The sequence below is a fragment of the Pleurodeles waltl genome, chromosome 12 (assembly GCF_031143425.1).
Source record: "Pleurodeles waltl isolate 20211129_DDA chromosome 12, aPleWal1.hap1.20221129, whole genome shotgun sequence".
Lineage (NCBI taxonomy): Eukaryota > Metazoa > Chordata > Amphibia > Caudata > Salamandridae > Pleurodeles > Pleurodeles waltl.
Genome location: NC_090451.1, coordinates 533435101 through 533462752, shown reverse-complemented (window position 1 = coordinate 533462752; position 27652 = coordinate 533435101). Strand labels below are relative to the sequence as shown.

Genomic DNA, 27652 nt, shown 5'->3' with positions numbered 1-27652 from the left:
CCATGTCACTCCTTTTGCATCTCCACCCACCAGAAAATGTGGCGGTCTCTTAAGTCCAACAAGGAGCTCAAGACGTTGTTGCAAATCTTGAATCACATTCGCAAAATCCACCCGAATTTTAATCTCAGTACCAACAAGGCCCTTATGAATATCCTTGAGGGAAACAGAAATAAGTGCTCTAATACCCTCTTAGTCAATCTACCCAACTTCGCCAATCCTCCTTGGGTAAGGTAATACATTTTCCCACACTGGACTGTTTAACATTTAGAGGCAAACGCCTACCAACAAAAAAACGGAAAGGCTGCCAATGACGGACCAGGCCTTCTACAAACTTCCAATCCCAGTATCCATGACACTTCCAAATTTCCTACACACACAGGAGCCAGATGCCCTTCCACCAACAATCCGCCATATGCTAATTTAAATCAGTCTGTTTGGCCCATTTCCCTGGGAGAGTTTCCCTGCAATTGAATCCTTAAACAAACTCCCTCATCCCACACTTCTTTGCTTTACCCTCTCCTTATCCTCGGCGTCTCAACAGGGGTTATATATCGCCTTTCACAACAGCTAAAATGACCTATAAATGTGTGTTTTTGAGTATGTAGTCCCACTGGAGTGATGAATCTCTGTGGCCTTGGTTTTTTCCGACTTATAATGGACTTAATACAGTACACACAAAATCCAATCTTTACTGCATAATGTGCTAATTTCTACAAATAAAATATTTCTAGTTTAAACAGACTAAACGTTTCTATGAACTGCGCCACGTGTAATGCTGCACTAAGATGGTGCAAAGGTTAACTGGAAACCTGTCAGTTACTAATTGCTCTATTCAGGTTTTAAAAAGGTACTAATGAGGTGTAACTTTAGCCCAGACAGTATTAATGTGTCAAAATGATAAAACAGTCCAGTAGCAGTGCTCCGGAATGTGCTGTATTGTGCAGCATCACTTGGCTTTTCACTCAGTGTACATCCTGGCCTAATGCGGTCCTCCACAGCTGCATAATTCCAGTTGCCCAACCTATACGTATGATCAGTCAGTGTTGGTCTTAGTCACCACTTCTCAATGCAATCACCATGCCTTTATAATGCGTAAGCACACAAACTGGCAGTCATGCCATGTACCATACATTACCCTTCAACGTATCTCTGTTGGAAAAGCTAGTCACTCATTAAACTCCAAAACTAAAGTCATCAACAGTAATTCTCTGGAAAGACAGATGAAGTTACCAACAGCTGTACCGCCTCTCATACGTTACTCAAATACAAGAACTTGGCATGAACCTCGCCACCTTTTTCACATAAAGCGTTCCCAAAAACACAGAAGCTTAGCAACACACAGCCAAAGCCGACACAATAACCACTTTGAGGGATAAGCAGTGGCTCCCAGTCAGGGCTCGAATCATGTTCAAAGGACGGACAAGGGGTCATCAATCCTCAGTTAGAAATGTTTCAGGCAGGTGGGAAGCTCTACCAGCCCAACAGATATCCAAGATTCAGGACCAAAAATTTGATTTCACGACCCATTATTCATAGGGTAAGTTTGGGATGGGAAGGGCTTCCCTAGCCACCAGGCACGGCTCTGGAATGAACTTCCCATAAAAAAAAGACAGCACCGAAAGGCGAAATTTAACATTTCGAAAAGACCCCGAAAAACGTGACTCTTAGTCCTACATTTGTTTGAGGTTTCGGTCCAGCCGGTCGGATCCCATCCTTTGGGAGCCTCAGGATGAGAAGCACTATACAAACACATCCTTCCAAACCAGCACAGCTATCAGGGAAATTACTCTGCACCCATTACCACTAATGAAGGGCTCATCTGAATACTGTCACAGACACCGCAAAGTATCCGAAGACTTCTGCCCCACTGTGCTTTATGCAGACATCCAGTTCTACTCTAAAAGCATTCATCAACAGCTGTCTGTTCTGTATCCAAGTAGACGGGGTCCTTATTCCTCACCATCCACGTAAAAAAAGGATTGTACTGTACAAGGCAGGCCCCAAGAACTAATGCTCAAACCAGATCTCCGACGAAAAAAAATCAACTCCTTTAAAAAAAAGGAAGTCACATCTCAGATTCACTACCACTGAAGCGTAAAGCACCCTCCATGTGTTCACCCACGCTACGGTACTGAGATTGCAGGCACTACTGTTTAAAACAACTTGTTCGAAAGATCAGACCTTGGCTCCCTCATGCCATTTGTATTACACCTCTCCGATGTACTTAACATTTTGGGCCACAACTTCTTTTGGACAGTGGCGAAGTTCTTGAACGACTCAAAGGTTTGTCATTCCTATCTTGCTGCACCCCGAGTAAGGCTCAGAAAATCTCGTTCACACACCTTAGGTCCCCTCACATGCCTCGTTCTAACCCATCCCCTTTTTAATATGAATTATATGAAAGCCCTTATGAACAGTTTCAACAGAACCTACCTGCACATCCACTCCAATGCAAACTCCATACAAATCATTCCCAGAATCGACGACTTACCAGCCCATTTAGCAGCCTTTTCGGAAACCATGGAAGTAACAGAAACGAGATGGGGCAATCAAATCTAGTAGTCCATGAGCCCGGATCAAAGATACTAATTGTTGGCCCACCACACATCGTCAATCAGCTAGATAAATTACACCCAGGGTCAAACTCTGAAGAAAATGTGGCAAATTAAATCTGAAGTACATATCTTGGGAGTGGTTTGATGCAACTCCAGCCCTCACTCCCAACTCCAGCTCTGAAGCTGTGGGTTGTCCTCCCATCATACCAAGGCTGCAGAAGCAGAAGTCTCGAAAAGTGCCGGCACTTTATCTTCAGCCTAAAAAACACTTACTTGTCTCAAGCGATCTCAAAGGCCTCGTGTAGGAAAGTACCATCTTGCCTGGCATGTTACCCCCATTTTTCACTGTATATATGTTGTTTTAGTTGTATGTGTCACTGGGACCTGTTACCCCCATTTTTCACTGTATATATGTTGTTTTAGTTGTATGTGTCACTGGGACCCTGGTAACCCAGGGCCCCAGTGCTCATAAGTGTGCCTGAATGTGTTACCTGTGTAGTGACTAACTGTCTCACTGAGGCTCTGCTAATCAGAACCTCAGTGGTTATGCTCTCTCATTTCTTTCCAAATTGTCACTGACAGGCTAGTGACCATTTTTACCAATTTACATTGGCTTACTGGAACACCCTTATAATTCCCTAGTATATGGTACTGAGGTACCCAGGGTATTGGGGTTCCAGGAGATCCCTATGGGCTGCAGCATTTCTTTTGCCACCCATAGGGAGCTCTGACAATTCTTACACAGGCCTGCCACTGCAGCCTGAGTGAAATAACGTCCACGTTATTTCACAGCCATTTTTCACTGCACTTAAGTAACTTATAAGTCACCTATATGTCTAACCTTTACCTGGTAAAGGTTAGGTGCAAAGTTACTTAGTGTGAGGGCACCCTGGCACTAGCCAAGGTGCCCCCACATTGTTCAGAGCCAATTCACTGAACTTTGTGAGTGCGGGGACACCATTACACGCGTGCACTACATATAGGTCACTACCTATATGTAGCTTCACCATGGTAACTCCAAATATGGCCATGTAACATGTCTATGATCATGGAATTGCCCCCTCTATGCCATCCTGGCATTGTTGGTACAATTCCATGATCCCAGTGGTCTGTAGCACAGACCCTGGTACTGCCAGACTGCCCTTCCTGGGGTTTCTCTGCAGCTGCTGCTGCTGCCAACCCCTCAGACAGGCAGCTGCCCTCCTGGGGTCCAGCCAGGCCTGGCCCAGGATGGCAGAACAAAGAACTTCCTCTGAGAGAGGGTGTGACACCCTCTCCCTTTGGAAAATGGTGTGAAGGCAGGGGAGGAGTAGCCTCCCCCAGCCTCTGGAAATGCTTTGTTGGGCACAGATGTGCCCAATTCTGCATAAGCCAGTCTACACCGGTTCAGGGACCCCTTAGCCCCTGCTCTGGCGCGAAACTGGACAAAGGAAAGGGGAGTGACCACTCCCCTGACCTGCACCTCCCCTGGGAGGTGTCCAGAGCTCTTCCAGTGTGCTCCAGACCTCTGCCATCTTGGAAACAGAGGTGCTGCTGGCACACTGGACTGCTCTGAGTGGCCAGTGCCACCAGGTGACGTCAGAGACTCCTTGTGATAGGCTCCTTCAGGTGTTAGTAGCCTTTCCTCTCTCCTAGGTAGCCAAACCCTCTTTTCTGGCTATTTAGGGTCTCCGTCTCTGGGGAAACTTTAGATAACGAATGCATGAGCTCAGCCGAGTTCCTCTGCATCTCCCTCTTCACCTTCTGATAAGGAATCGACCGCTGACCGCGCAGGAAGCCTGCAAACCTGCAACATAGTAGCAAAGACGACTACTGCAACTCTGTAACGCTGATCCTGCCGCCTTCTCGACTGTTTTCCTGCTTGTGCATGCTGTGGGGGTAGTCTGCCTCCTCTCTGCACCAGAAGCTCCGAAGAAATCTCCCGTGGGTCGACGGAATCTTCCCCCTGCAACCGCAGGCACCAAAAAGCTGCATTACCGGTCCCTTGGGTCTCCTCTCAGCCCGACGAGCGAGGTCCCTCGAATCCAGCGACACCGTCCAAGTGACCCCCACAGTCCAGTGACTCTTCAGCCCAAGTTTGGTGGAGGTAAGTCCTTGCCTCACCTCGCTGGGCTGCATTGCTGGGAACCGCGACTTTGCAAGCTACTCCGGCCCCTGTGCACTTCCGGCGGAAATCCTTCGTGCACAGCCAAGCCTGGGTCCACGGCACTCTAACCTGCATTGCACGACTTTCTAAGTTGGTCTCCGGTGACGTGGGACTCCTTTGTGCAACTTTGGCGAGCACCGTTTCACGCATCCTCGTAGTGCCTGTTTCTGGCACTTCTCCGGGTGCTACCTGCTTCAGTGAGGGCTCTTTGTCTCGCTCGACGTCCCCTCTCTCTGCAGGTCCAATTTGCGACCTTCTGGTCCCTCCTGGGCCCCAGCAGCGTCCAAAAACGCCAAACGCACGATTTGCGTGTAGCAAGGCTTGTTGGCGTCCATCCGGCGGGAAAACACTTCTGCACGACTCTCCAAGGCGTGGGGGATCCATCCTCCAAAGGGGAAGTCTCTAGCCCTTGTCGTTCCTGCAGTATTCACAGTTCTTCAGCCTAGTAAGAGCTTCTTTGCACCAACCGCTGGCATTTCTTGGGCATCTGCCCACCTCCGAGCTGCTTGTGACTTTTGGACTTGGTCCCCTTGTTCCACAGGTACCCTCAGTCAGGAATCCATCGTTGTTGCATTGCTGATTTGTGTTTTCCTTGCATTCTCCCTCTAACACAACTATTTTGTCCTTAGGGGAACTTTAGTGCACTTTGCACTCACTTTTCAGGGTCTTGGGGAGGGTTATTTTGCTAACTCTCACTATTTTCTTATAGTCCCAGCGACCCTCTACAAGGTCACATAGGTTTGGGGTCCATTCGTGGTTCGCATTCCACTTCTGGAGTATATGGTTTGTGTTGCCCCTATCCCTATGTTTCCCCATTGCATCCTATTGTAACTATACATTGTTTGCACTGTTTTCTAAGACTATACTGCATATTTTTGCTATTGTGTATATATATCTTGTGTATATTTCCTATCCTCTCACTGAGGGTACACTCTAAGATACTTTGGCATATTGTCATAAAAATAAAGTACCTTTATTTTTAGTATAACTGTGTATTGTGTTTTCTTATGATATTGTGCATATGACACTAAGTGGTACTGTAGTAGCTTCACACGTCTCCTAGTTCAGCCTGAGCTGCTTTGCTAAGCTACCATTATCTATCAGCCTAAGCTGCTAGACACCCTATACACTAATAAGGGATAACTGGGCCTGGTGCAAGGTGCAAGTACCCCTTGGTACTCACTACAAACCAGCCCAGCCTCCTACACCTCGTATGGCTTTACACTAAGCCTAGAATCAATTTCAAAGTACTTTTCCTGAAAGGGTCTGCCTCCGAACACTCCCAGGACAACATTGAGCAAGTACTATCCCTCACGATCAGCACTTTACTGGCGTGCTAATCCTCCACTGGTGCCAAGAACCAAGCAGAGGTGATGGAGGCTTCTTCATCATCAAGCCCAAACGCTGGAACACTCCATATATGGACTACGGAAAGCTACCAGCTCGGTGCGATTGAAGAAAACAAGAGAACATGTACCATATCTGAGCTCAACACCAAACTCTTCCACCCCTGCCCAGCATATTTCCTCTCGCCTGCACCCTAACCACTTCCATTCATCTGAGTCAGCACACCGCCTGCACAATGCTCCCAAGAATGGCAAACAGCCACTCCAGGCAGTCTTTGAATACACTGAAGTGAGACATCGCTGCCACTGCCAGTTTTGCAGCCTCCAGCAGCATCTACTTAACAGTACCAAGGACTCTACTGGGCCATCCACTGGACTAAGGAACGAAACAGTAAATGTAGGGCAGTGATAAAAACTTCCCGCTGCACAAAGACATCAACATAAATGTCCAGGAACTGCCTCCTTGCACGTCTGCAACTAAGATACTCTCTGCTCAAACGTCATGAAGCCATTAAGTCTACAGAATGCACTAAGTGACTAAGCAGGGCTTTAAAAAGGCAAGTGCAGTCGGGTACCAAGCACCTACACGTCTTTAATTTGAGAGGGGGAGTACCTGCACTTCTCAGCCCTCAAGCAATGCCTTTAATGGAAGTGTACCAGCATTACCTAGTAGCAAGAGGTAGCCCGGGGTAGCAAGTACCTGCATTTTAGGTCTCTCTGTGCAGAGTCTACAAGACATTTTGTTTACAGCACGTGGGCTACAGCCCGCCCATAAGCTTGCCATTTGTTACCTTTAACGTTGCTCTCATATCCTTCGTTCTCATTTGTCATGGCATGCATGTGTCATGCCTCATCTTGTGTTTGGCCCTCCCAGGAGCATGGACCTAGTACTTGTGCCCATCCACTGGTCCCGTTTTTGGAGCTACTTTTTTATTTTATTTGTGTTTAAGCACTCCATGAGTACTGAGTGCTTGTGTTTGTGTTTGTGTTTTCAGTTGCTACCTTCCCCTTCCACCCAAATCCCCCCAATTTGTGTTGCTTCTTTTCTCCTTCCACCCACTCTCCCATCCTTGTTGCTTCTTTTCCCTCTTACCCAGTCCCCATTTGTACTTTTTTAACAACTCCTCTCCTCCCTCACAAGTGGTCAGTCTTTCCTCTGTCCATCTCCGGTCTCCTCTCAGCCCCTACTGCACTGTCGGCAGCCATGCTACACAGGCACAGTGATGAGCTCCACATCTATTTTTTTGCAGTTTTCTGTAGCACAAACTCAACCTGAGGGTATTGAAGTGCTTTGCATGAGCAAGTTACATTACACAAGGACACATTCATTTTAGGTCTTGGCTACAGAGCACACGCGCGGTCTACCACCCCTGCATGTTCCTTATCCTGCTATAACGTGGCCAGCGCCTTTTGTGACTTTCAGCCATTCTCAACAGATGTGCTGCTATAAAACATGTCCAAAAGTCATCCAAATTGATGCCAGTAACTTCTGCATTGCTGAGAACTATTGGCTTTGCCAATTTTTGTTACATTTCCATTTACAGCACTTCAAATAAGCAGAAACATTTTATCCTTCTGAAGTTAAAAAACAGGACTGTCCGGTATCAGTGCCACCTGTCATTTAAAGAACGAAGTGCTGGCATATAAAGGTGCAATAGTTTAATAACAATAAGCTCCTACATCCGCGGGACACTTTGCGTACAATCAGGAGACCTACGGAGAGGGGACTAGTTTACAACTGCACATGCTTGGTGTGATCTTATCGATTTTATTCAGCATTTCATCCCACCCCAACCCCACCACAGACACCCCTAACATGACCGAGGCCCCAGGAAAGGCAACTGTTAATTTTTCTACTAATCTATGCATGTTGCTCCTGGTTTAGTGATAAACAAAGCCATAAAAAAAAAATCATATGGTGCACCTCGTGCTGTTTAAATGGAGATTAAATAGCTAAACCGAAGCAGAACAGATTACCTCGGTGCGGTGAGCAACAACTTCAGGGCACACATTTGCCATTAGTAATGTTAAAAATAAGTCCTGCCACGAGTTCCTCACTCCGGAGATTGGCGGATGGAAGATTCAGCGGTGATGCCCGGAACCCCATCCTGACACATCACTTTTCCATCCCCCGGTCTCGACTGTACAATAAATATGCTTTCATTGGCATGACAAGTCAGGCATCCATTGCCAATGTAAATATAAGAGTAAGTAAAATTGTACAGAAATGATTATCCTGTACATTGCTTTCTAAACCGCTTCCTAGACAGATCTGTATTTTTAAGCAGACAGACAAATATGTTGCACAGGCATGTTTCACCCAAGCTGCAGCATTGAAGTTTCCGTTCCTAGCTAGCCCCCGTTTCCTCCCGATCAGGGAGAGGCAGCGCGTTACCCCGTACATTCTCTTACAGGAAGCCTCAACTTCTTTGCAGAATAAGAGGAAACAAGGGGTCAGAAAGCCTTGGTAAGCAGGACAGAGTAGGAGAAGTATTACCTCGTACTTCTCCCTCGTCAAACTGTTGGACTAGTCGAACTTTGGTTGTCCAAAAATGGTTCGCCTCCGTTTCCAATGTTGTCACTCAGTCTGTCCTCGGTGGGCGTTTAACCAGTATTTTGGACACTCTGGTAGCTCTTTCAATGATTGTGTCTCACAGTAGCCATGAGAGCATTGAATTAGGTTTGTCCCTGTGGCACCCGTCTGGCACAAGTGTGTTTCAAGGTGAGTAGGCCATCTGTTAAAACCCCAGGGCCTTAGTCAGTGAGATTCGAAGTGTAAATTTCAAATTTCCCAACTAAAAAAGCAGTAGGCCGCAGGATGGACGGTTAAGACAGAGGTTCAGGATGGACTGATCCCATGACGAGCCGGGTCAGAACGGATCTGCATTATGTGGCCCTCGATGGCGATTTGAAGTTTGATGGACAGGCACTATATTACAACAGCAATGGAGAATCCTGTCTGCCAAACTCAAGGTGCGCCAACCCGATTTTGAGTCTGGTGGACTTTAAGTTTAATAGGACTTCCGATAGGACCAAGAGTAGGACCAACACTGCTTGGGCTGCGTGCACTTGTAGTCCCAATATTAAACATTTCGTTAACTGGCCCTGTTTTGCGGATGTTTTGCCCATTCTCGGTAAGGCCTGCATTGCTTAGCTCAGTACTTCAGTTTAGTTTGGCATACTCTGTGTTCAAACAAATTCCTATGACCAACTCCCTGTGTTATTTGAAAACTCACAGTTTTCCGTTTTTATTGATAGTTGCACATAAAAACTGAAAATAAGCAATTTTTGGTCTGTGTATGTAGCTCACAAGTATTGGCAAAGACCATAGTTCTGTCCCATAAAACGTCTTAGCTTTATCAACGTCCTTCCCCTACCCCCACCAAGATGACAGCTGTGTTTGCATGCATAATAGGTTGCATCTTAAAATGATTCGTCTCTCGCTTTTGCAAAAATCACTATAAGATGGCCACCATATATGCACATACTACAGTTGTGGCCACCTTTGATTAATTTTTCTTGAACCAAAAGAAGAATCATTCAAATATGGCTGCTGAGTGTGTGCAAGAATACATGGCAGTCATCTTAGTTTATCTCAGAAATATAAATTAAACTAAATAAAGTATGTACATCCCAAGTGAGGGGGAAACAAACAGCCTGGTACGTTTTTTATTTTCCTAGTTGAAAATACAGCTGTAAAGATGCTCCGTGACCCGGCTTTCACCTTGGCTGCTTGCTCTGGCAGAGAGTTGTGGTTACATAATTTATTATCACAGCCAAGTAAACACGTCACAAGTCGCCTGTAATATGGAAATTAGAGAAGCAGTGTTCCACAGGGATTGCAGGCTCCCATGCATTATATGCAAATTAATACAACTATCTACACGGTCTGAGGAGCGGTCAGAAAAGGTTTGCACCACGCTCATCTCCCCTTCAACACATCAGAGTACAGAACCTATCCAAAGGGTAGAAGGGCTCAGTAACTAGGACCTAAGACTCCAGCTCTACGGTCCCAGGGTAGAAGGGTGTCGGTTGTCAGGACCGAAGACTCCAGCTCTGCGTCCCAGGGTAGAAGGGCGTCGGTTGCCAGGACCGAAGACTCCAGCTCTACGGTCCCAGGGTAGAAGGGCGTTGGTTGCCAGGACCGAAGACTCCAGCTCTACGGTCCCAGGGCAGAAGGGCGTCGGTTGCCAGGACCGAAGACTCCAGCTCTGCGTCCCAGGGTAGAAGGGCGTCGGTTGCCAGGACCGAAGACTCCAGCTCTACGGTCCCAGGGTAGAAGGGCGTTGGTTGCCAGGACCGAAGACTCCAGCTCTACGGTCCCAGGGTAGAAGGGCGTCGGTTGCCAGGACCGAAGACTCCAGCTCTGAGGTCTCAGAACCATCAATTTCGCAAGAAATAGGAGCGTGTAGTGCAGTTCCATGGCCCTCAGTGTCTGTTTGAAAATGGTGAGTAACGGGACTTCCTGTGTGTAGTCCTGGAAGATGCTTTTGGCAAAGTTATCATATTTCGGGTCTCCTGATTCGCGCACCATCCACAGAATTGTGTCCCAGTCTCTTTAGTTCGGGAGTTTCACTATCATTGTTTGTGGTGGGGTGCCTGGCAGGGGCCTAGTGGTCAGAGACCTGTGAGCGCTCCCTCCCACAAACACTTTGGATAGTGCATTTGGATCTATGGTCTGTTTGAGCCAGCATTCCAGAAACAATTCAGAGGTTGTCACGTAACCCCCTCAGCTCAGGGAACCCCACAAAGCGATGGTTAAAGCTGTGCAAACGCTTCTTGGTATCTCAGACTCTCTCCTCCAACTTTCAGATTTGCTCTGTAAGTGAGACAACCATTGCCTTTTTGGATCTTGATTCTTTCCAGTTGCAGCAATGATGCACAAAGTGCGCTGATCAGTGCTAGCCGCTTTAATGACCAAGATCTGCACTCTGTGTCCCCTTAAGCTTAGAAGCCTTGGCAGGACATCAAGAACAGGTGGCCACAGCAAATCACAACTGAGAGCTATTGGCTAACGCCGGAAGGGAACAGACAACTCAAAACACAGCCCAATCTATCTGGAATTTTGGCCAGTTTAGTCAGAAGGCTCCTTAATTAGTTGAAGATAGCTTGGAACAAGAATTAGTCACGATCTGAATGATCCTGCACTATAGGACCTGAGAAAAACGCAATACTTTAAATTGGGCGGCCATCTTAAAACTGGCCTGGTCTTTATATAACCTCAAAATCTTCAATCAGACCACATTGAATGTGTCCAATTTAAACCCAATCCAGCCATAGCAGGAAGTGAAATTACAGTCGTCACCTGGTCAAAGCCAAGGACTGCCACAGCAGTATGGCAACACTGTTGCAGCTTTTCCAGATAGGGTATTGAATTGTTAAGACCTGCTACAGAGCTCTAACCAAGCCTCCTCCACCCACAACTGAATCATTTATCAAAGAGAGGCATCTTCAGCACGGGGGAACTAAAGGGAGCAATTGGCCCTACTGACCAATTACCCTTCATTTCACAGAATATCAGGATTCAACAAACCACAGCCCCAGCACCTCCTAACTACATGAGGCAAGCTTCTTTTTATACTCATCCACATGTCGCATCAGGGGGCAGGGTGGTAGCATAAACGTAGTCCACGCAGCCATAGCCCCAGTGCTTTATCACTGTGCTCCTGGAATGTAAACAGCCTTATTAGTAAGGTGGGTGTGGACTACTTCATTACCTATCTACAAATGTTTGACTTTTTATTGCTGAAGGAAATCTGGTCAGAAAAGCCAACTTGAATTATAAGCTTCAAGGCATTTCATCTAGAAGCAACAAAAACCTCTAGGACCGGTAGAGCTACAGGCGGAATGTCGATATCTGCTGTGGCAGCAAGATCCAATTGACTTGGGCTTAACATGGGCACAATGTGTTACAATTTCAGCTCTGCCAACATTACCTCTAGATTGTTATTTCAGTCTCTTAGTATGTAAGGTATATATTCATCCAAATCAGAAAGGTAAAGTGGGAAAGCTAGAAGTCCTACAAGCGCTAGTAAAAATTTTACAACACACATTTCCCCAAGCACGATTGGTTCTGTCGGGGGATTTTAATATGCATTTACTGGAAAGCAACACTAATCAAAGTCAACTCCCTTTGATGGGTGCCATTCCAAAAATCCAGCTGGCAATTTCACCTTATCTCAAATTTGATCAGTTTGGGAAGGAATGCACCTTGGCAAGCTTGGATCTTTAACCATTAAATGGCCACCTTCCCCTGGACCAAACCGCGGCCTCTACTAGGGTTATGAACAACACCTCCTCCATCATGGACTATACATTTGTGGATTCAGAGTTGTTTCCAGTGATTACACATTATAGTGTAAGAGAGGGGAGAGCGACCACTTGCAGACTCGCAGTTATATCCATCCAGAGCCCCCTACACAAACTATTTACTCAAGACATCAAGCACTTACAATCTTAGGTGCTTAGTTTGGAAAGGAGCTGATATTGAGCCTATAATGCATTTCATATCTAATTTAGTAGCCGAGAAGAGCCCATTACAAGGGCCCTTACTGAGTTGGGAGACTATTACAGTGGCGCTTATAGGGTGCTTCTCAAGGAATTGCTCCAAATCTCGCAAAACTCGAAGGAAGGGGGCAGCCTGCTTTTCAAAATCACTCCGACTGGAAAAGAGGAAACTTAACAGAGCAATTAGAAAGCTTCGGCAACTTGATCCACAGACTGGCTATAGACAAGGCAACAAACTGCATATTTAAGGCAAGAGTATAAAAAGGCTGTTTGGTCAGCTAAGAACTCTTACCAGACTCAAGTATGGTCAAAGCTGCTTTATGCAAGTAAAATGAAAAACAGCAACCTTTTTTGGGCTGAAGTTAATTCCCTTGCAAATGGGAGATTTCGCCATCATGACACAGGTATTTCGAAAGCAGACTGGTCAGCCCATATAGCGGCAGCATTCTCAGGAGATCAGACAGCAAAGGCAATGTCGTCCGCCTCTATAAATACAGAACATATTCTTGTGGCATGTCCGTTGCCAACCTCTTCAGATGCCCAATGACTGCCCGTTTCACAAGAGCGGCTCACTCTCAAGAAATTGTCATCAGACGGGGCCCGGCCTGAATGGACTTCATAACAGCTTATTTATACAGGATCAATATTCTGCGCCTCGTTCTATACCTCGCTGTTTAATAAGGCCCTTACCACCCAATGCCATACCAACATTGTGGGGAGGCAGTATCCTGTATCCCATCTTCAAATCCACCTCAAGGCCCGATCCGGCTAATTACAAATTAACTGCCTTGATAGATGTGGAAGCCAAGAATTTCGCCTCCAACTTATTTACAGACCTGGAAGTTTAGGCCTCCGTAGCCAACATTATTCCAAAAACACTGACTGGATATGTGCCTGGAATGAACACTACAACTAATCTTCTTGCATTCTCCCTCCTTGCAGGAAAAAGCTAAAAGGAAACACTCCGGACTTAAGCAGCTTTGGGGGAACTCCAACAAAGCAAGCTTTAACACAATGATCAAGGTGCACCCAGGCACGTGGCTGCAAGTAAAGATAGATAATGGCGACACAATCACCAGGAAGATCTCAGCGTGCATTGGGAACTCCAACAAAGCAAGCTTTAACACAATGATCAAGGTGCACCCAGGCACGTGGCTGCAAGTAAAGATAGATAATGGCGACAGAATCACCAGGAAGATCTCAGCGTGCATTGGGAACTCCAACAAAGCAAGCTTTAACACAATGATCAAGGTGCACCCAGGCACGTGGCTGCAAGTAAAGATAGATAATGGCGACACAATCACCAGGAAGATCTCAGCGTGCATTGGGAACTCCAACAAAGCAAGCTTTAACACAATGATCAAGGTGCACCCAGGCACGTGGCTGCAAGTAAAGATAGATAATGGCGACAGAATCACCAGGAAGATCTCAGCGTGCATTGGGAACTCCAACAAAGCAAGCTTTAACACAATGATCAAGGTGCACCCAGGCACGTGGCTGCAAGTAAAGATAGATAATGGCGACAGAATCACCAGGAAGATCTCAGCGTGCATTGGGAACTCCAACAAAGCAAGCTTTAACACAATGATCAAGGTGCACCCAGGCACGTGGCTGCAAGTAAAGATAGATAATGGCGACAGAATCACCAGGAAGATCTCAGCGTGCATTGGGAACTCCAACAAAGCAAGCTTTAACACAATGATCAAGGTGCACCCAGGCACGTGGCTGCAAGTAAAGATAGATAATGGCGACAGAATCACCAGGAAGATCTCAGCGTGCATTGGGAACTCCAACAAAGCAAGCTTTAACACAATGATCAAGGTGCACCCAGGCACGTGGCTGCAAGTAAAGATAGATAATGGCGACAGAATCACCAGGAAGATCTCAGCGTGCATTGGGAACTCCAACAAAGCAAGCTTTAACACAATGATCAAGGTGCACCCAGGCACGTGGCTGCAAGTAAAGATAGATAATGGCGACAGAATCACCAGGAAGATCTCAGCGTGCATTGGGAACTCCAACAAAGCAAGCTTTAACACAATGATCAAGGTGCACCCAGGCACGTGGCTGCAAGTAAAGATAGATAATGGCGACAGAATCACCAGGAAGATCTCAGCGTGCATTGGGAACTCCAACAAAGCAAGCTTTAACACAATGATCAAGGTGCACCCAGGCACGTGGCTGCAAGTAAAGATAGATAATGGCGACAGAATCACCAGGAAGATCTCGGCGTGCATTGGGAACTCCAACAAAGCAAGCTTTAACACAATGATCAAGGTGCACCCAGGCACGTGGCTGCAAGTAAAGATAGATAATGGCGACAGAATCACCAGGAAGATCTCAGCGTGCATTGGGAACTCCAACAAAGCAAGCTTTAACACAATGATCAAGGTGCACCCAGGCACGTGGCTGCAAGTAAAGATAGATAATGGCGACAGAATCACCAGGAAGATCTCAGCGTGCATTGGTTTAAAGCAGGGCTGTATGCTCACGCTTACCCTATCTAACATCTGCACGGCGGACCTAGATTCTCAACTAGCACAAGTGGTAAGCGACTCACCCAAATTAACAAACAAACTAGTGTGATGCTTACAATATGTGGATGATATTGTGCTGCTCAGCCAGACGCTGTTGGGTCTCCAGCACCCAGTCTCCAAACTGATGGACTACATGGCAATGCTGGACCTTGAACCTAATCTTGATCAAACAAAAGTGATTTGCTTTTCAGCTAAGTCAAATGCTAGTCACATTAAGTTCAAGTGGAATGCTGCTGGTAAGCCGGTGAAGTTGGCCCAACACTACAAATATTTGTGAGTTCTGCTGGATGCAAGATTATCATATAAAGAGCATCTATTGCAAAGGAGAGGTCTGGCCCATAAACTACAACTTGCTTTCTTACAACTACATAAAAAGCTAGTAAGCACATCGCAGCACTACTTATTGCAGGTTATCAGAGCGAAATTTCTTCCCTCACTCATCTAAGGCTTTAAGCTATTAAAAGGGCAAGATGCCCCCTTGCTTAACCAGCTCCAATCAGTCCTGTTTAAACACATATTTCATCCCCAGATGTACATCTCGCAAGCCCAGGTGAGACTGTTTTTTTCCCACCAAGTACTGGTGAGGTGGGGGTCAATAATAAAATTATGTTGAAAGTTGAGAGCCGCTCCAGCGGACACGCTGGCTGCTCTATGCTGGCTGGAATGGGGGTCTCAGCCTAGTGATAGGTGTACCTAGCCAACTGCACTTAATCAAGCTTTGACTAATTTGAACCTACACAATCAAATATCGATTTTTTGGCATTTAAAAAAAAAAAAACGCTAATAAGGCATTTAAACTGTACACCTGGTCGCTAGACAAAGCAGAGTTGGCCAGACAACGTCATGGATGGTCAGTTCTCCCTTCTTACACCACTTGGAGCCCTCAACCTTACCTAACAACTCATATTACAGGCTCTGTCCAACATTCTCTTCTGCTATTTCACATGGGAGCTTTTCCATCTATAGACTTGGTGCCAGCCTGGAAGCAAACTTGGCCGGATCCCCACTATCATTTATGTGGCCTGGTGAAAAAAAGTGTTCTACATTTTTTTGCATCTGCCTGGCGGTCACTACTAAGAGAAAGAAACTGATATGTCCCTCTCCGAGAGCTTCACAAATTAGATCCTGTTGCCCAGCTGTGATGGCACTTCTGAACAGGCACAACATACAGCTTACCTCTAGAGTCACAACATTTCTATTGCACATGAAAGGGCTGTTCACCCCCTTAAACAATGCACTTTAGTGTGTTTTAACTTTTGGTTTTATTTTTATTTTTATTTTTTCAAACGCTTTAAAAGCGGACTAGTTATTTAAGGAGTATGGATCCCAGAATAGAAGGGGCATTATACTACACTCTAGATCAGATGTTTCCAACCAGTTGATTGTGAGATACCAGTAGCTCACAGACCCCTTCAGAGTAATTCATAGTATGGAGTTCATTTTGAAACAAGCACAGGGCCACAATTTCCCTTTTAAAGTGAAGGGAAAGCTGTGTTTATTTTTACATTATCATCATCAGGCTGCAGATAGCAGTGCCTGATAATGAGCAGTGCTGGAGTCAGATTTATGACCCAGGGCACAGAGGTGAAGCACTGAGGTACTTAAAGCTTAAATAAAAGGCCTTGTCAACTCAATACTGGATTTGAGAACAAAATGATGTTTCTCAATGCTTTTAAATCAGAGAAAATTAAAATGAAAAGTTACCTTGTATTTAAGGTAACTTTTCATTTGAATTTTCTCATGTTTTTCCAAAGTGTTGCATTTACAAACAGCAGGCCTCTTGTTCTAGGTGGCCAGTAGTAACAGTGTGCCATATTTATAACTGAAAAATACAGCCATGGGAGAAATTTAGATTGCAGAAAAATGTTCCACATTCTGAACATTTTTGTACTTTAAATATTTCCAGTTTAAAAAAAAGTAGTATGTTTGTGTTATACATGTAATGGCGCCTCATATGGCGAAAGGTATGTCCTGCTTCACAACATATGACAAGCTCTCAGTTACCCATACACATGTATCCTATTCATATGCGCACATGTTCATACATCCCCAAAGACCAAGCTCTAACTGGCACATATGGCAGCCCTGTCATAATGCCCCTAGTCAAAGTATTTTATTCAAACCATTGATGGCTCTATAGACATTAAGCATAAAGTCAAGGACGTTTGGCACATGGGTGTCTGGTAATAATGTGTGAGTTGTTTAGCCTTCTGTAGCTCACAATGATTTTCACTGATCAGACGTAGCTCCACTACAGAAAATGTTGGAGACCCATGCTCTAGTTAATAAACACGGTGTCCCTGTGTGATTTAACCTTTGGCTTTATAGACTACCTTCTGAGCTTGCCACTAGTTGTCATGTCATTTGAGCACAGTGGAGCATGGAACATGAGCTGCACTGTTCTGCACTTTAGTGATTGGTCAATACTGTATTTTTTGCAAATCATGTTCTTATATTTTTGAGGCCTCAATCTTTTTCTCTCCCATTACATTTTAGCATGTACCACAACCATACTTATTTCCTGCAAGGGCATTACATTCTTTGGGTTTTTGAATCATGCTTGAACACTCGCATTGCCTTTTATTCTATGGCACATTTTGAAAGCCTCTCTTCACAGGAACACCCTCGCGGTTACGATCTACTAGTAAACTGGTGATAGTGGCTGTTATTTGAAATTACTCTGGTGATTTCAATTTAATTACAACCTATGCAAAATGTGCACTTTATCGATTGGGGGTATAGCTTTAATCTCTTGACCCATGGATGTGAAATCCCTATCGCCTGGGACATATTGTTTAGGGTCAAGGTAAAGAAGTTTTCATGTTTAAATTTGTCCTTGGGACAAGTAGCCCCAACCGCCTGCAGCACAAACCCTTTGGCTGCCAGTTTAAAGAGAAGGGAAGTGTCTGCAGTTGAGAGAATATGTGTGCCCATATATTAAGGCTGTTCAAACTTGTATTTATGGTTCATTAATTAAAAGCCTTCATTATTAGGGTGGGCAATGTAAATAAACGTTTTAAGGTCACACTCACTACTGACAGTGGTTCCAGTAAAAAAAAAAATGGAATGGAAAATCAGTGTAACCATTTTCAACAAGATTATGGGAAGCATGAAAACAAACAACCGCTGGCAAAGTCAACCGATCTCACATTTTTTTGTGAGTCTTTTGGTTTCGTCAATGTGTGTCTTGTTTTGACATAGCTTTTTTAACACTTTATTGTTGTGGGAGCTGCCAGACCCTTACCACTGTAATAAACACTGGCAAAAAGAAAAAAGTTTTTTGGTCTCAAAAAGCACTCATTGCCACCAGTGGCGTAACAAAGTCCCTTCAGCCCCCATCTAGAGGCCCCCTCAACACACCACCTGCCCTGTTTGAGTCTGGAGGGAGGGACCCTCCATGTTCTTTGCAGGGGGACCGCCAATTTCTTTACGCCACTGATTGCCACAGTGGTTCCTGGCACTGAACAAAACTACTTTGTGTGCCAATAGTCTCCTTTTGGAAGAGCAGAATGGGATTACTTACAGTAAAAGCAGTTGATAGAGAGAGAGAGAAATATAAGTTTAATAAAAACAAAAAGTCTTTGTTGACTGCAGACACCTAATTAGGGACCCAATTTTTAAAGAAAGTCACAAAGTGCACCTATGGTTAAGGTCTTTCAATTAGTGGATTTCATGAATTCACAAGAACTTACAGAAGTAGATCAGGAAATCGTACTCCTGGAAAATATTTGTGAACTGTATTTTAGCACAAGTAAATATGCATGCGTAGATCTGCTCTTGTGAAAAACTGAGCGTTTACAAGTTCCCTTTCCCTCCAACCACTTTTTTCCCAATCCTGGAACAACCTCTTCTTCTGCCACTGTCAAGAATTCATTTCCAACCTTCCTCAGTATGGGAAAAGATTGTAAAAGAGTTGGTGAACATTCTTAAAACATGCAAGTTAATAGATTTGCAGACTCAAAGGCATTTCAGCCCTGGAACTATTGTATAATGCTTCCTCCAGCCCCAGTATGTAGATCTGTGGAAAGGTGGCAAAATAAGGAATTGCTACAGTAGGGATTGAAACTGCAAGTATTCAAGCTCTACTATAGTAATAGCCCCGACATAATCCGAGAGGAGGCAATTATCAGCGCTTTTACATATTAAGATTGCTGCCATAATTTGTTGCCGCACTACATGGCACCAAAAAGACAAGTCGTTTTTTTTTTTTTTTTTACTAGACAAGTAGATTTAAGAAGTAACCTGTCCCAGGGACAAGTAGATATTTTACTAAATTTCACACCCCTGCTTGACCATATGTATTTTAACCCTGTGGAGCTCACACATGTCATATAGGATATGTCGTCAACCCTGCAACTCAATCTTATTTGGGTATAACTGTTTATTTTAATGATAAGGGGCGCTGTGTCAAAATATTGTTTTTAACTACTGATACATACTTTTAATTGTTGTAGTGTGCAACGATTTTTTATTATTCTGCAATTAAGTATTACTTGCAGATTTTTCCAGAATCACTATGCCCCCGGTCTGAATAATTCAGGAGGGGATCCGGGGTACACCAGGCCAAAATGTGCAGCCCTCCTAATGAGGCACTTGGGCTCTAGCTTCATCTTTACTTCCAAGTGGTAGTTGAGCTGGTCTCTGCCCCCACAGGCCTCTCTGACTAGTCTTTCCGATGGCCGTCCCTGTCTCAATCTGAGGTAATCTGTGTCACTGTATGATACCACAGAGCAGTTCAATACCTGATTCCTCACCTGCAGCAGGGCAGCCACGTGATGTATAAAATGTCCTGTGGAATCATCTTGCAAGCAGGCACAGATACAGTCTGCAGCCCACCTAACTAACCACTGAGTGAAAACTGGAGGGGTCTCCCACACACTGCTGGTCACAAGAGGACTCCTACGTAGTCCACCCTGCAAGTTCCACAGTCACGTACCCTGAACACCACCAATCCATTAGAGCAAACGGATATTTATAAGAGTGCATCTTGGCCAATCTCCTTAACTGACACCTCATAATGTCAGTCATATAAAGGACACTGTAATCGAGTTTAAATGGGCTCATCTCCGATTCCCAGTCACCCTTCCCTGCAAAAGGGACATTTCCCACATGCGTAAAACCAGACTGGATGACCTCCTGCCATAATAGGAAATGGGACTGAGAATGTAAAGAAAAACTACCAACACAATAGAGGGACCCGCAGAACTAATTAGTGCTGCCAGCATGTCACGAAATATAAAAATGAATCTTTCTAACACTCATCCATCACACCACCAGCATCCCAAACCATGACAAGCGCACCTCGGTGGCCATCACCCATGGGAAGGAAATATTTCTTACACTTGCGCAAAGCAGACATCACACTTCCACCTAAACTCCCACCCGGTGTAACATACTGTCCGTGAGGATAGGAGTCCCACATAGGAGTAAGACGTGCTATTCAATAAACAATCTCACATGCGGAGAATCGTGTTTGTACCTATAATTGTACATCCTCGGATTACATCCTCTCTAAAAAAAAAAAAAAAAAAAAAAAAAAAAAAAAAAACACTCATATTCCTAAAACTCTGTATCAAAAACTGCTCCTTCCTAAAACTATAGGTTATTTTCATCTCCTTTCTCTCCAGTGACCCTCTTCTTACATTCCACCCTCCGCGCACCTCACTCCTCTCAGGGTATTGCCTCCTCAGGCTAGCCTGAAGATCACCCTATTACTGGATTTCTGCAATTTGTCCAAAAACTCATTTCATTGATCACAACTTCCTGTATAAAGCGCATCACTGCTGCCTAACAATGCTTAACCTCCTCTAACCGGTCTATTCCCCCCACCAGCCATCTGCAGGAAGGCATAGCCGCCACTGATAGTCATAGATAACTCATTTTAATTACATATTCTACAAATAAAGGAGTAAATGCATGGGACATGGTCCTTGACAGCATAAAACTAGTACCAGTAATCCGCAGTAACCAGTGAGCAATGGATTAACTACTAAAATTGGTTTCTGGAGTTGTGTGCTACTCGCCACAAAGCGTTTGAATGGTCCAACGGGGTAGTAAGCGCTATGTAAGCGCAATTACATTTCAATACCATTCTGTCAGTGGGTTAAGGTCGTGCTCAGACTTCAAATGTCGAGATGCTTCGGCTCCGGCGGCACCCGTTATGTTTTTCATAAACAAAATCAGATAAAATGAAAGCAGGGCGAAGTTGTGTGCGTGCAAAGATGCTACTTACAAAGCTTATCTCGGTGCTAGCGGCTGTCGGTCGGCTTGTGAGAGGAAATGTGCGGGGGGCCGCAGCCTGCCGGCTTCCTGAGCCCAGCTGAGGTGAGGGCTCCCAGGCTGCGCTGAGACGGGCTGGTGTGTGAAGGTCTGTTCCGCCTCCCCTGATCATCCTTGAGAAGTGAGGGCGGCCCTCATCTGCCAGTCTCCTCGCTGCGTCTGAGAGGGCGGGAACGCTCAGTCAGTTCTTTCTGCCCGTCTCCAGGGCCCGGCTGGGCGGTGAGGGGTATCAGCCTGCTCCAGATTCGCCTGTCCCAAGAGCTGGGGAGCGAGGGGTTCCGTTCGGCACAGATGTGCCTCCCTCTTGTAATCCCCCATCTGACAGCTGCACATCTGGCAGGCAATCCCCTGGGAAGTGAGCTCATCCTTGGAGAAGTCTGACTAACGACAGATCAAAGCTAGGATCTCCAAAGAGCCTGGGCCCCTCCCGCGTCCCTCCCCAGCCCAGACCACGGAAAACCGAGCTTCCCCGCGTCCCGCATTGAACACAACCTGCAACCCCCAACAGACGACAGCTGCATTCCTCTTTTTGACTCACAGAAGCATTGCTTCCCGTTAATTTATATGTAACACGCGCACACCCCCTTCATCCTCATGGAATGACTTCACACATACCATAAATGCGGCACAATTACACTTATTAACGGCAACAGCAGCTATAATTACAGGCTCGCACATTTAGTACTACAATAAAAAAGGAACAACTTAACTACAAGCACCATAATACAGCAAAATATTCACGGTTTACTGGCTCACAGTTTGCATGCTACAAGGATTTTACAAAGAAAAACAACTCTCCTAAATGCTATCGGGGCTCTTCAATGTAATTTTACTTTGCTAAACAAAATTAACCCTTTGCATCCTAGTTTTGGTTAAATACTTTTTTTCGGTAAACAAATACACTTTCAAAACAGTTTTAAATTACGTAGTTTGAAGCAAGCTATTAAGCCAAAACCAGGAAGCAGTGATTGAATTTGTGCAGCAAGGTAAAAATCAAATGGGTGAGGCCTCCACTCTGGGGAGAGTTGCTTCCATGTGTAAAGTAACTCTTAAATGCAAGCAGTGTCATTTGCTCTGTACTGTGGTAATAATCTGGTATTTGACATTTGCACTGTAGTAACAAATATATGAATGTGTTTTTACTACAGCTGCACTGTTGGAGGTGGCACGTTCTGGTTGGCTGAGGCGAGACCCCAGCCAGGGAGAACCTACCACTCCTGTCAGGGGTGGGTGATTACACTCACTGTATATGCTCCGCTCACCCTTGGGTAGCTTCGCACAAAGCAGTCTGACTTATCACAGAGGCAATGTGTAAAGCACTAGCAAGGCATGACTATACAATAAGTACACTGAGCATCACAGATGAGCCTTCACACGAGCTGCATGTAATTAAAGTTTGTATTCAACACACACATGAATTAATACCACATGAACATCGTGTAAATCTGGGCATACATCACATTCAGAAATATCACTAATAGTACAAGGCCCAACACTCTTAAGAACTAAGAAGTATGTATACATGAGAAAAGTAATACTTTCCCTCCCATCACCCACATGCGATACTACTGTGTTGGAAGCATGAGACTCATCCCTACGATCACCCAAATTCAATGTAAAACAGTTGTAGGATGCATCCTGGTTTCCAACAATATCAGCAATGTATACATACAGACACTACAGCACTTTTGAATAGCTCTGTGGCCTAGGCCGCACCAGTATACGTCAGTGTCAAACATATTAGTAAGCAACGTGCATGGCAGTCTGGTCACATAGAGAAATCAAGCCCAGACACACCCACACACACTCAATCACTGTTACGCAGTGCCAGGAATGTCAGCCACGCTCGCCCACATGCACTCACTTCCAGCACCATAATGGGGTCCTCTGACAACCGGCAGGTGAGGTGTAAATTAGTTCGCAGACCCCTCTTGAACCTAAACCTTCCTCCACCCTCCAATTCCCGCCTCCCTCAGAGTTAGAAAATAAGTAACCTTTCCCTAGATACTAGGCTGCTCGTGGACATAGTTACACTTAGTCAAGATTCTGGGGCAAAGGTACGGGGGAAGAAGGAGAGAATGGTTGATGAGGCAACAGTCGGCAAATGGAGATTTGGTCCCCACTCGAGAAGTTCACACAGAGGTCTTCTTACCGATCTTCCGGCGCAGGCCCCTGTCTGTAACACACATTGAGAGGGTAGCCTTGGGACACGCTGTCCACAGTGGCAACCAGTCAAGCCAGACACTCTACTTCACAGATAGTTACCAATTTGGCACAGAACAGGAGGCATCATGTCTGAGGAGGAATGAAATGGACCACCCCAGGTGTCCTAGTTAGTTGCACACAAAGAGTTTAACAAATTTCGTGCCCTCCTGGTATGGGCGCAAAGTCTGGTGCGCAATAATCCAAGTCACACCAGACGCTTCGGAACACAGATGCAAGGTGCTCAATGCAAGGCCTCCCTCGGATGAGCCCAACATCTGGTGCGCAATGACTTGATACATACCAGACAGTTCCGCTTACACACAACAAGTTACCAATGCAGTGCCTCCCTGGAATGAGGCACAATCTCTGGTGCTCAATGACGGAGTCGCACCAGACAATGCCGCTGCACATGAAAAGTTACCAATGCTTGGCTTACTGGAATGAGACACCACACCTGGTGCGACTAGAGTCATCGGGCACCAAACACTTCTGAACACAATCAGTTCTCGTTCCGGACCTCCCTGGAATAAGGCACAACAGTCTGGTGATCAATGACTTAAGCTGCACCAGACAGAAACTGTGCACATACACACACACACACAGGCATCTGTTCACCGGTACTGCATGATGTAAAACATGGCGCTATTCCGGGTACGCCCCCCACCGCCAAGGATTGCAACCAGTGACACAGACACCGCACGCAATGAGCGTACAGTCAGTTGACGCATGAGAGAAATGCAGCATACTCGACAACAGCAGGCCACGTGGAGTCCCGCAACCAGTAAGCCGTTCACTATGAACCAAACGTTTATGCGTGTAGTGGCCCCACGATGAAGGGCCACGCTCCTTGAGTGCAGGCTGTACTTTGCAGGTCCCACATCAGGAAAATCTAGTCTCTAGGTCCAATACTAAGTTCAATGCTCACACCTCTGCTACCAGGGGGAATCCAGCAGACGACAGACGCGCAGGAGATATCGCTCTCCAGATGACACAGTAGACAATGTAGGTCCCTCGCAGGAGCTCTTTGATGTCCCTGAAACATCCACGCAGAACAGGGGGAAAGCCAACAAGCCCTTGGAGAGCACACTTCAGAGTGTCACACTGCAACAAGTAGTTTGCCCATGCCAACCATAATGCAGGAAGAGTGCTTGATTCCTTCCCAGGACAGTAAATACTCCTGTGCACAACAGATTCCTCTGGCAGTGTGCACCACGCAGTACGGGGACTCTGTCCTGTGCTCCTGCAAGTGTATCTCTAAACTGCTGAAGTGTGGTCCACCTAGTTTTTCTGAAGTGCGCCTTTGAAGTTTGGAGTGGTTCAAAGGGTTCCGCTTTGAATTGCAGCTGTCTCCCTCAAACTTCAGTCTTGTCTGCCATGAGGCCCTGGAATGTAGTTCCTTATCTTTAGTGGGGGCCATGATCTGGGTCCAAGAGTCAAAAGAGTCAAAACTTCTCCCTCCAATCTACCCAGCCAGTCCCTCAGATGGCAGAGGTCTGTTGTTTCAGTTGTCCAAGTTTTATTGTTGCTTGGGAATGCAGAGATGTGTTTACCCCCAAGCCCCAGTGACATGAAGCTTGAATTGAAAAGGCACACAAAAAGGGATTTTAGAACATAGAAATGTCCAGTTTCTAGAAGTGGCATTTCCAAGATATTAATGACAAAACCACTTTCACCACTGGAAAGGGTTTGTCATTGGGAATCTAATGATAGTAAACATGATGAGGCTGCTCCACTGCAATCCACTATTGCAGCATGGATTATAGGCAAACCCTGCCAGGCTGAGTATATACATGAAAACACTAATGTGCAAGTGTGCGCATATAGACAAGCCATGCCAGGCTCAGTATATACACAAAAACACCAATGTGCAAGTGTGCAAATAGTAGTATGCGCCTCTTTCTAACTTATGTAGGGAGGGCGCATGCACACCTTCACACTGTACTTACAGTGGGAAAGTGTCCTGGGGCCTAAGGCCACTCAGAGGATCAGCAAACCCTCAAGGAAGAGCCAATCTCCTCCCCTACCAGGGCATGGGACACCCTTGTGTACCTGCCCTGCCTTCTACCTACCACCTGCTCTGCTCTCCAGTGGGTGCTCCAGGGGTTGAAGAAGGCCTACTCAGGACTGGCCGCAAAGGAGAAAATTTCACCCCGAATACAGCAACACCTGCACCTTCACAGGCCTCCACTATCAGGCCCATTACATGTTGGCCAGGATACCTTGCTGGGTTGCTCACTAAGTGCAACGTCCCACTAGTGGCCAGGGCCATAACCAATCTGGTATGTGGTGTACCTTTTTACAGGGCACTCCTGGGTATGGCACCTCAACCAATAACATAATCACCTTTTCCCGGCATGAGTAGAAAAGGCGTGCGCACTTTCCCCGTACGGCACAGGAGGAAAGTACCCAGAGTCCTAAGGCCACGCACAGCGAGTCAGCAAAAACAGGGAGAGGAAAAAGCTAAAAGGTTTCATGGAAATCCCCTTAGAAGCGTCATGTCCAAATGCACCAATTACCATAATATTGGCCCGTACTGACTAAAGTCATATTCAATAGTTTTGATCTAATGAAAAATGGCTTACCTGCTGCAAAGCTACTTACGCTCACATTGTTGGTAGAAGTGATAGTGAGCGTTTTGCAGCATACGAATTTGTGCCAGCCAGAATTTCAAAGGTACCTATAGAAGTGCAGGTACTCATGAGTTAAAGTGCCTGTTTGCCCTTGAGAAGTGCCAGTACTCTACCATTACATGTATTGCTGCTGTGTTGAGAAGTGCAGGTACACTTCCTTTCAAATGAAGGAAAGTGCAGGTACTCAGTACTGGGCAGTACCTGCACATTTAAACCACAGGTGCCAAGGGTGCAGCTTTCACTAGGGGTGCAGTGGTACCTGGGACTCACTGTGCCACAATTATTTCATTACCGAACCAGTCCTGGCACTTACAGTAAAGATCGGCCCGTAGGTGTTTTATCCCAGTGGCAACATGGATCTCTATGCTGTTTCCCATCTGGCTCCACCTTAACTGGTGGCGGTGGCTGCGAGCGAGAAGCAGCGCAGGCGGAGACAGGGATGCTTTTAGCAATGTGGGCCCTAGAAGCTGAACAAAATGACTGGTGAAGGCTGAGGTTATACGGGGAGCGGGATAGTTCAGGGCAGTCGTTAAGGCTGGATATGGAAGTTTTTTCCCCTGAATTTGGAGTGAGCTCGTCACAGGGGAAGAATACGCAAGGGCGAGTTAGGAAGTATAAGGCTTTCATTTTCTTGAGTTGAAGTGAGGCAGCTCACTTTGCACATCAATGACTACTCACTTCTCTTTCCAGTCCTGCCTCCGACTCTGGTATCCCTTTGGCAACTACCTTTACCAAACACCAAGTAAGTGAGCTTTGCCGTCTGAGTAATGCTGAGGGCAGTGCAATGGAGGACCAGCAAGTTTCTAGTCACCATGTCCTGTACTCTTTTTAGGGTGCTGGGCTCTGTGGTAAATGTCTCTGCAGTGAGGGGTGTGTCTGTGTGTTCTTCTCAGGCACAGGCTGGGAGCACACGAACACTGGTCAGGGACCCTCGGACACACTGATACTTCGAACTGCTAAACGCCAGCAAAAGAACACACGGATCAAGAGAAAAATGGCTAGAAAATGAGAAATCGGTCACGATTAAAAGTGCACAGGGAACAAACAGTTAAGACAATTCTAAAACCAAGTCCAGTAACAAACACTCCAGGCAAATATTAGATTTACAAAGATCACACTGCGAAATCTCCCACCCATACCCACGAGGGTGATCGAGACTGCTCATGCAGCACTGCGATTCCAAAAACAATCACAGTCTTAAACCCGTCATCACACATTTACACAACCCAGCAATTCCTGTTTGCCCACCGCGAAAACCATCTGTCAGGCAAACTCACACCTGCTGGCAGGCGATGGAGAGGAACCTAAAGTGTCAAGCAGCAAGAAATGGACAAACATGAGCTAAACGGGTGCAACCTAATAGAGCAGCAGATTAGGCGGACATCACCAGAATATGCACCATAAAAACCTGTAGCTCCTGCAAGAAGTTTCATGAGACAAAGGTACA

At 45.8% G+C, this 27652-nt stretch overlaps 1 protein-coding gene across 2 annotated transcripts in view; it reads right to left on the bottom strand.

The window, feature by feature from the left end:
* Positions 1-27652, bottom strand: part of ST3GAL2 (ST3 beta-galactoside alpha-2,3-sialyltransferase 2) — a 235769-nt gene that overhangs the window by 158769 nt on the left and 49348 nt on the right. Inside the window, exon 1 of one of the 2 annotated variants that reach the window (XM_069217524.1) lies at positions 21324-21657. The exons of the other annotated variant lie outside the window; for it this stretch is intronic. The gene's annotated coding sequence lies outside the window, so the exon portion shown is untranslated. Of the gene's footprint in view, positions 1-21323; positions 21658-27652 lie in introns of those variants that run through there. 2 annotated transcript variants of the gene reach the window in all.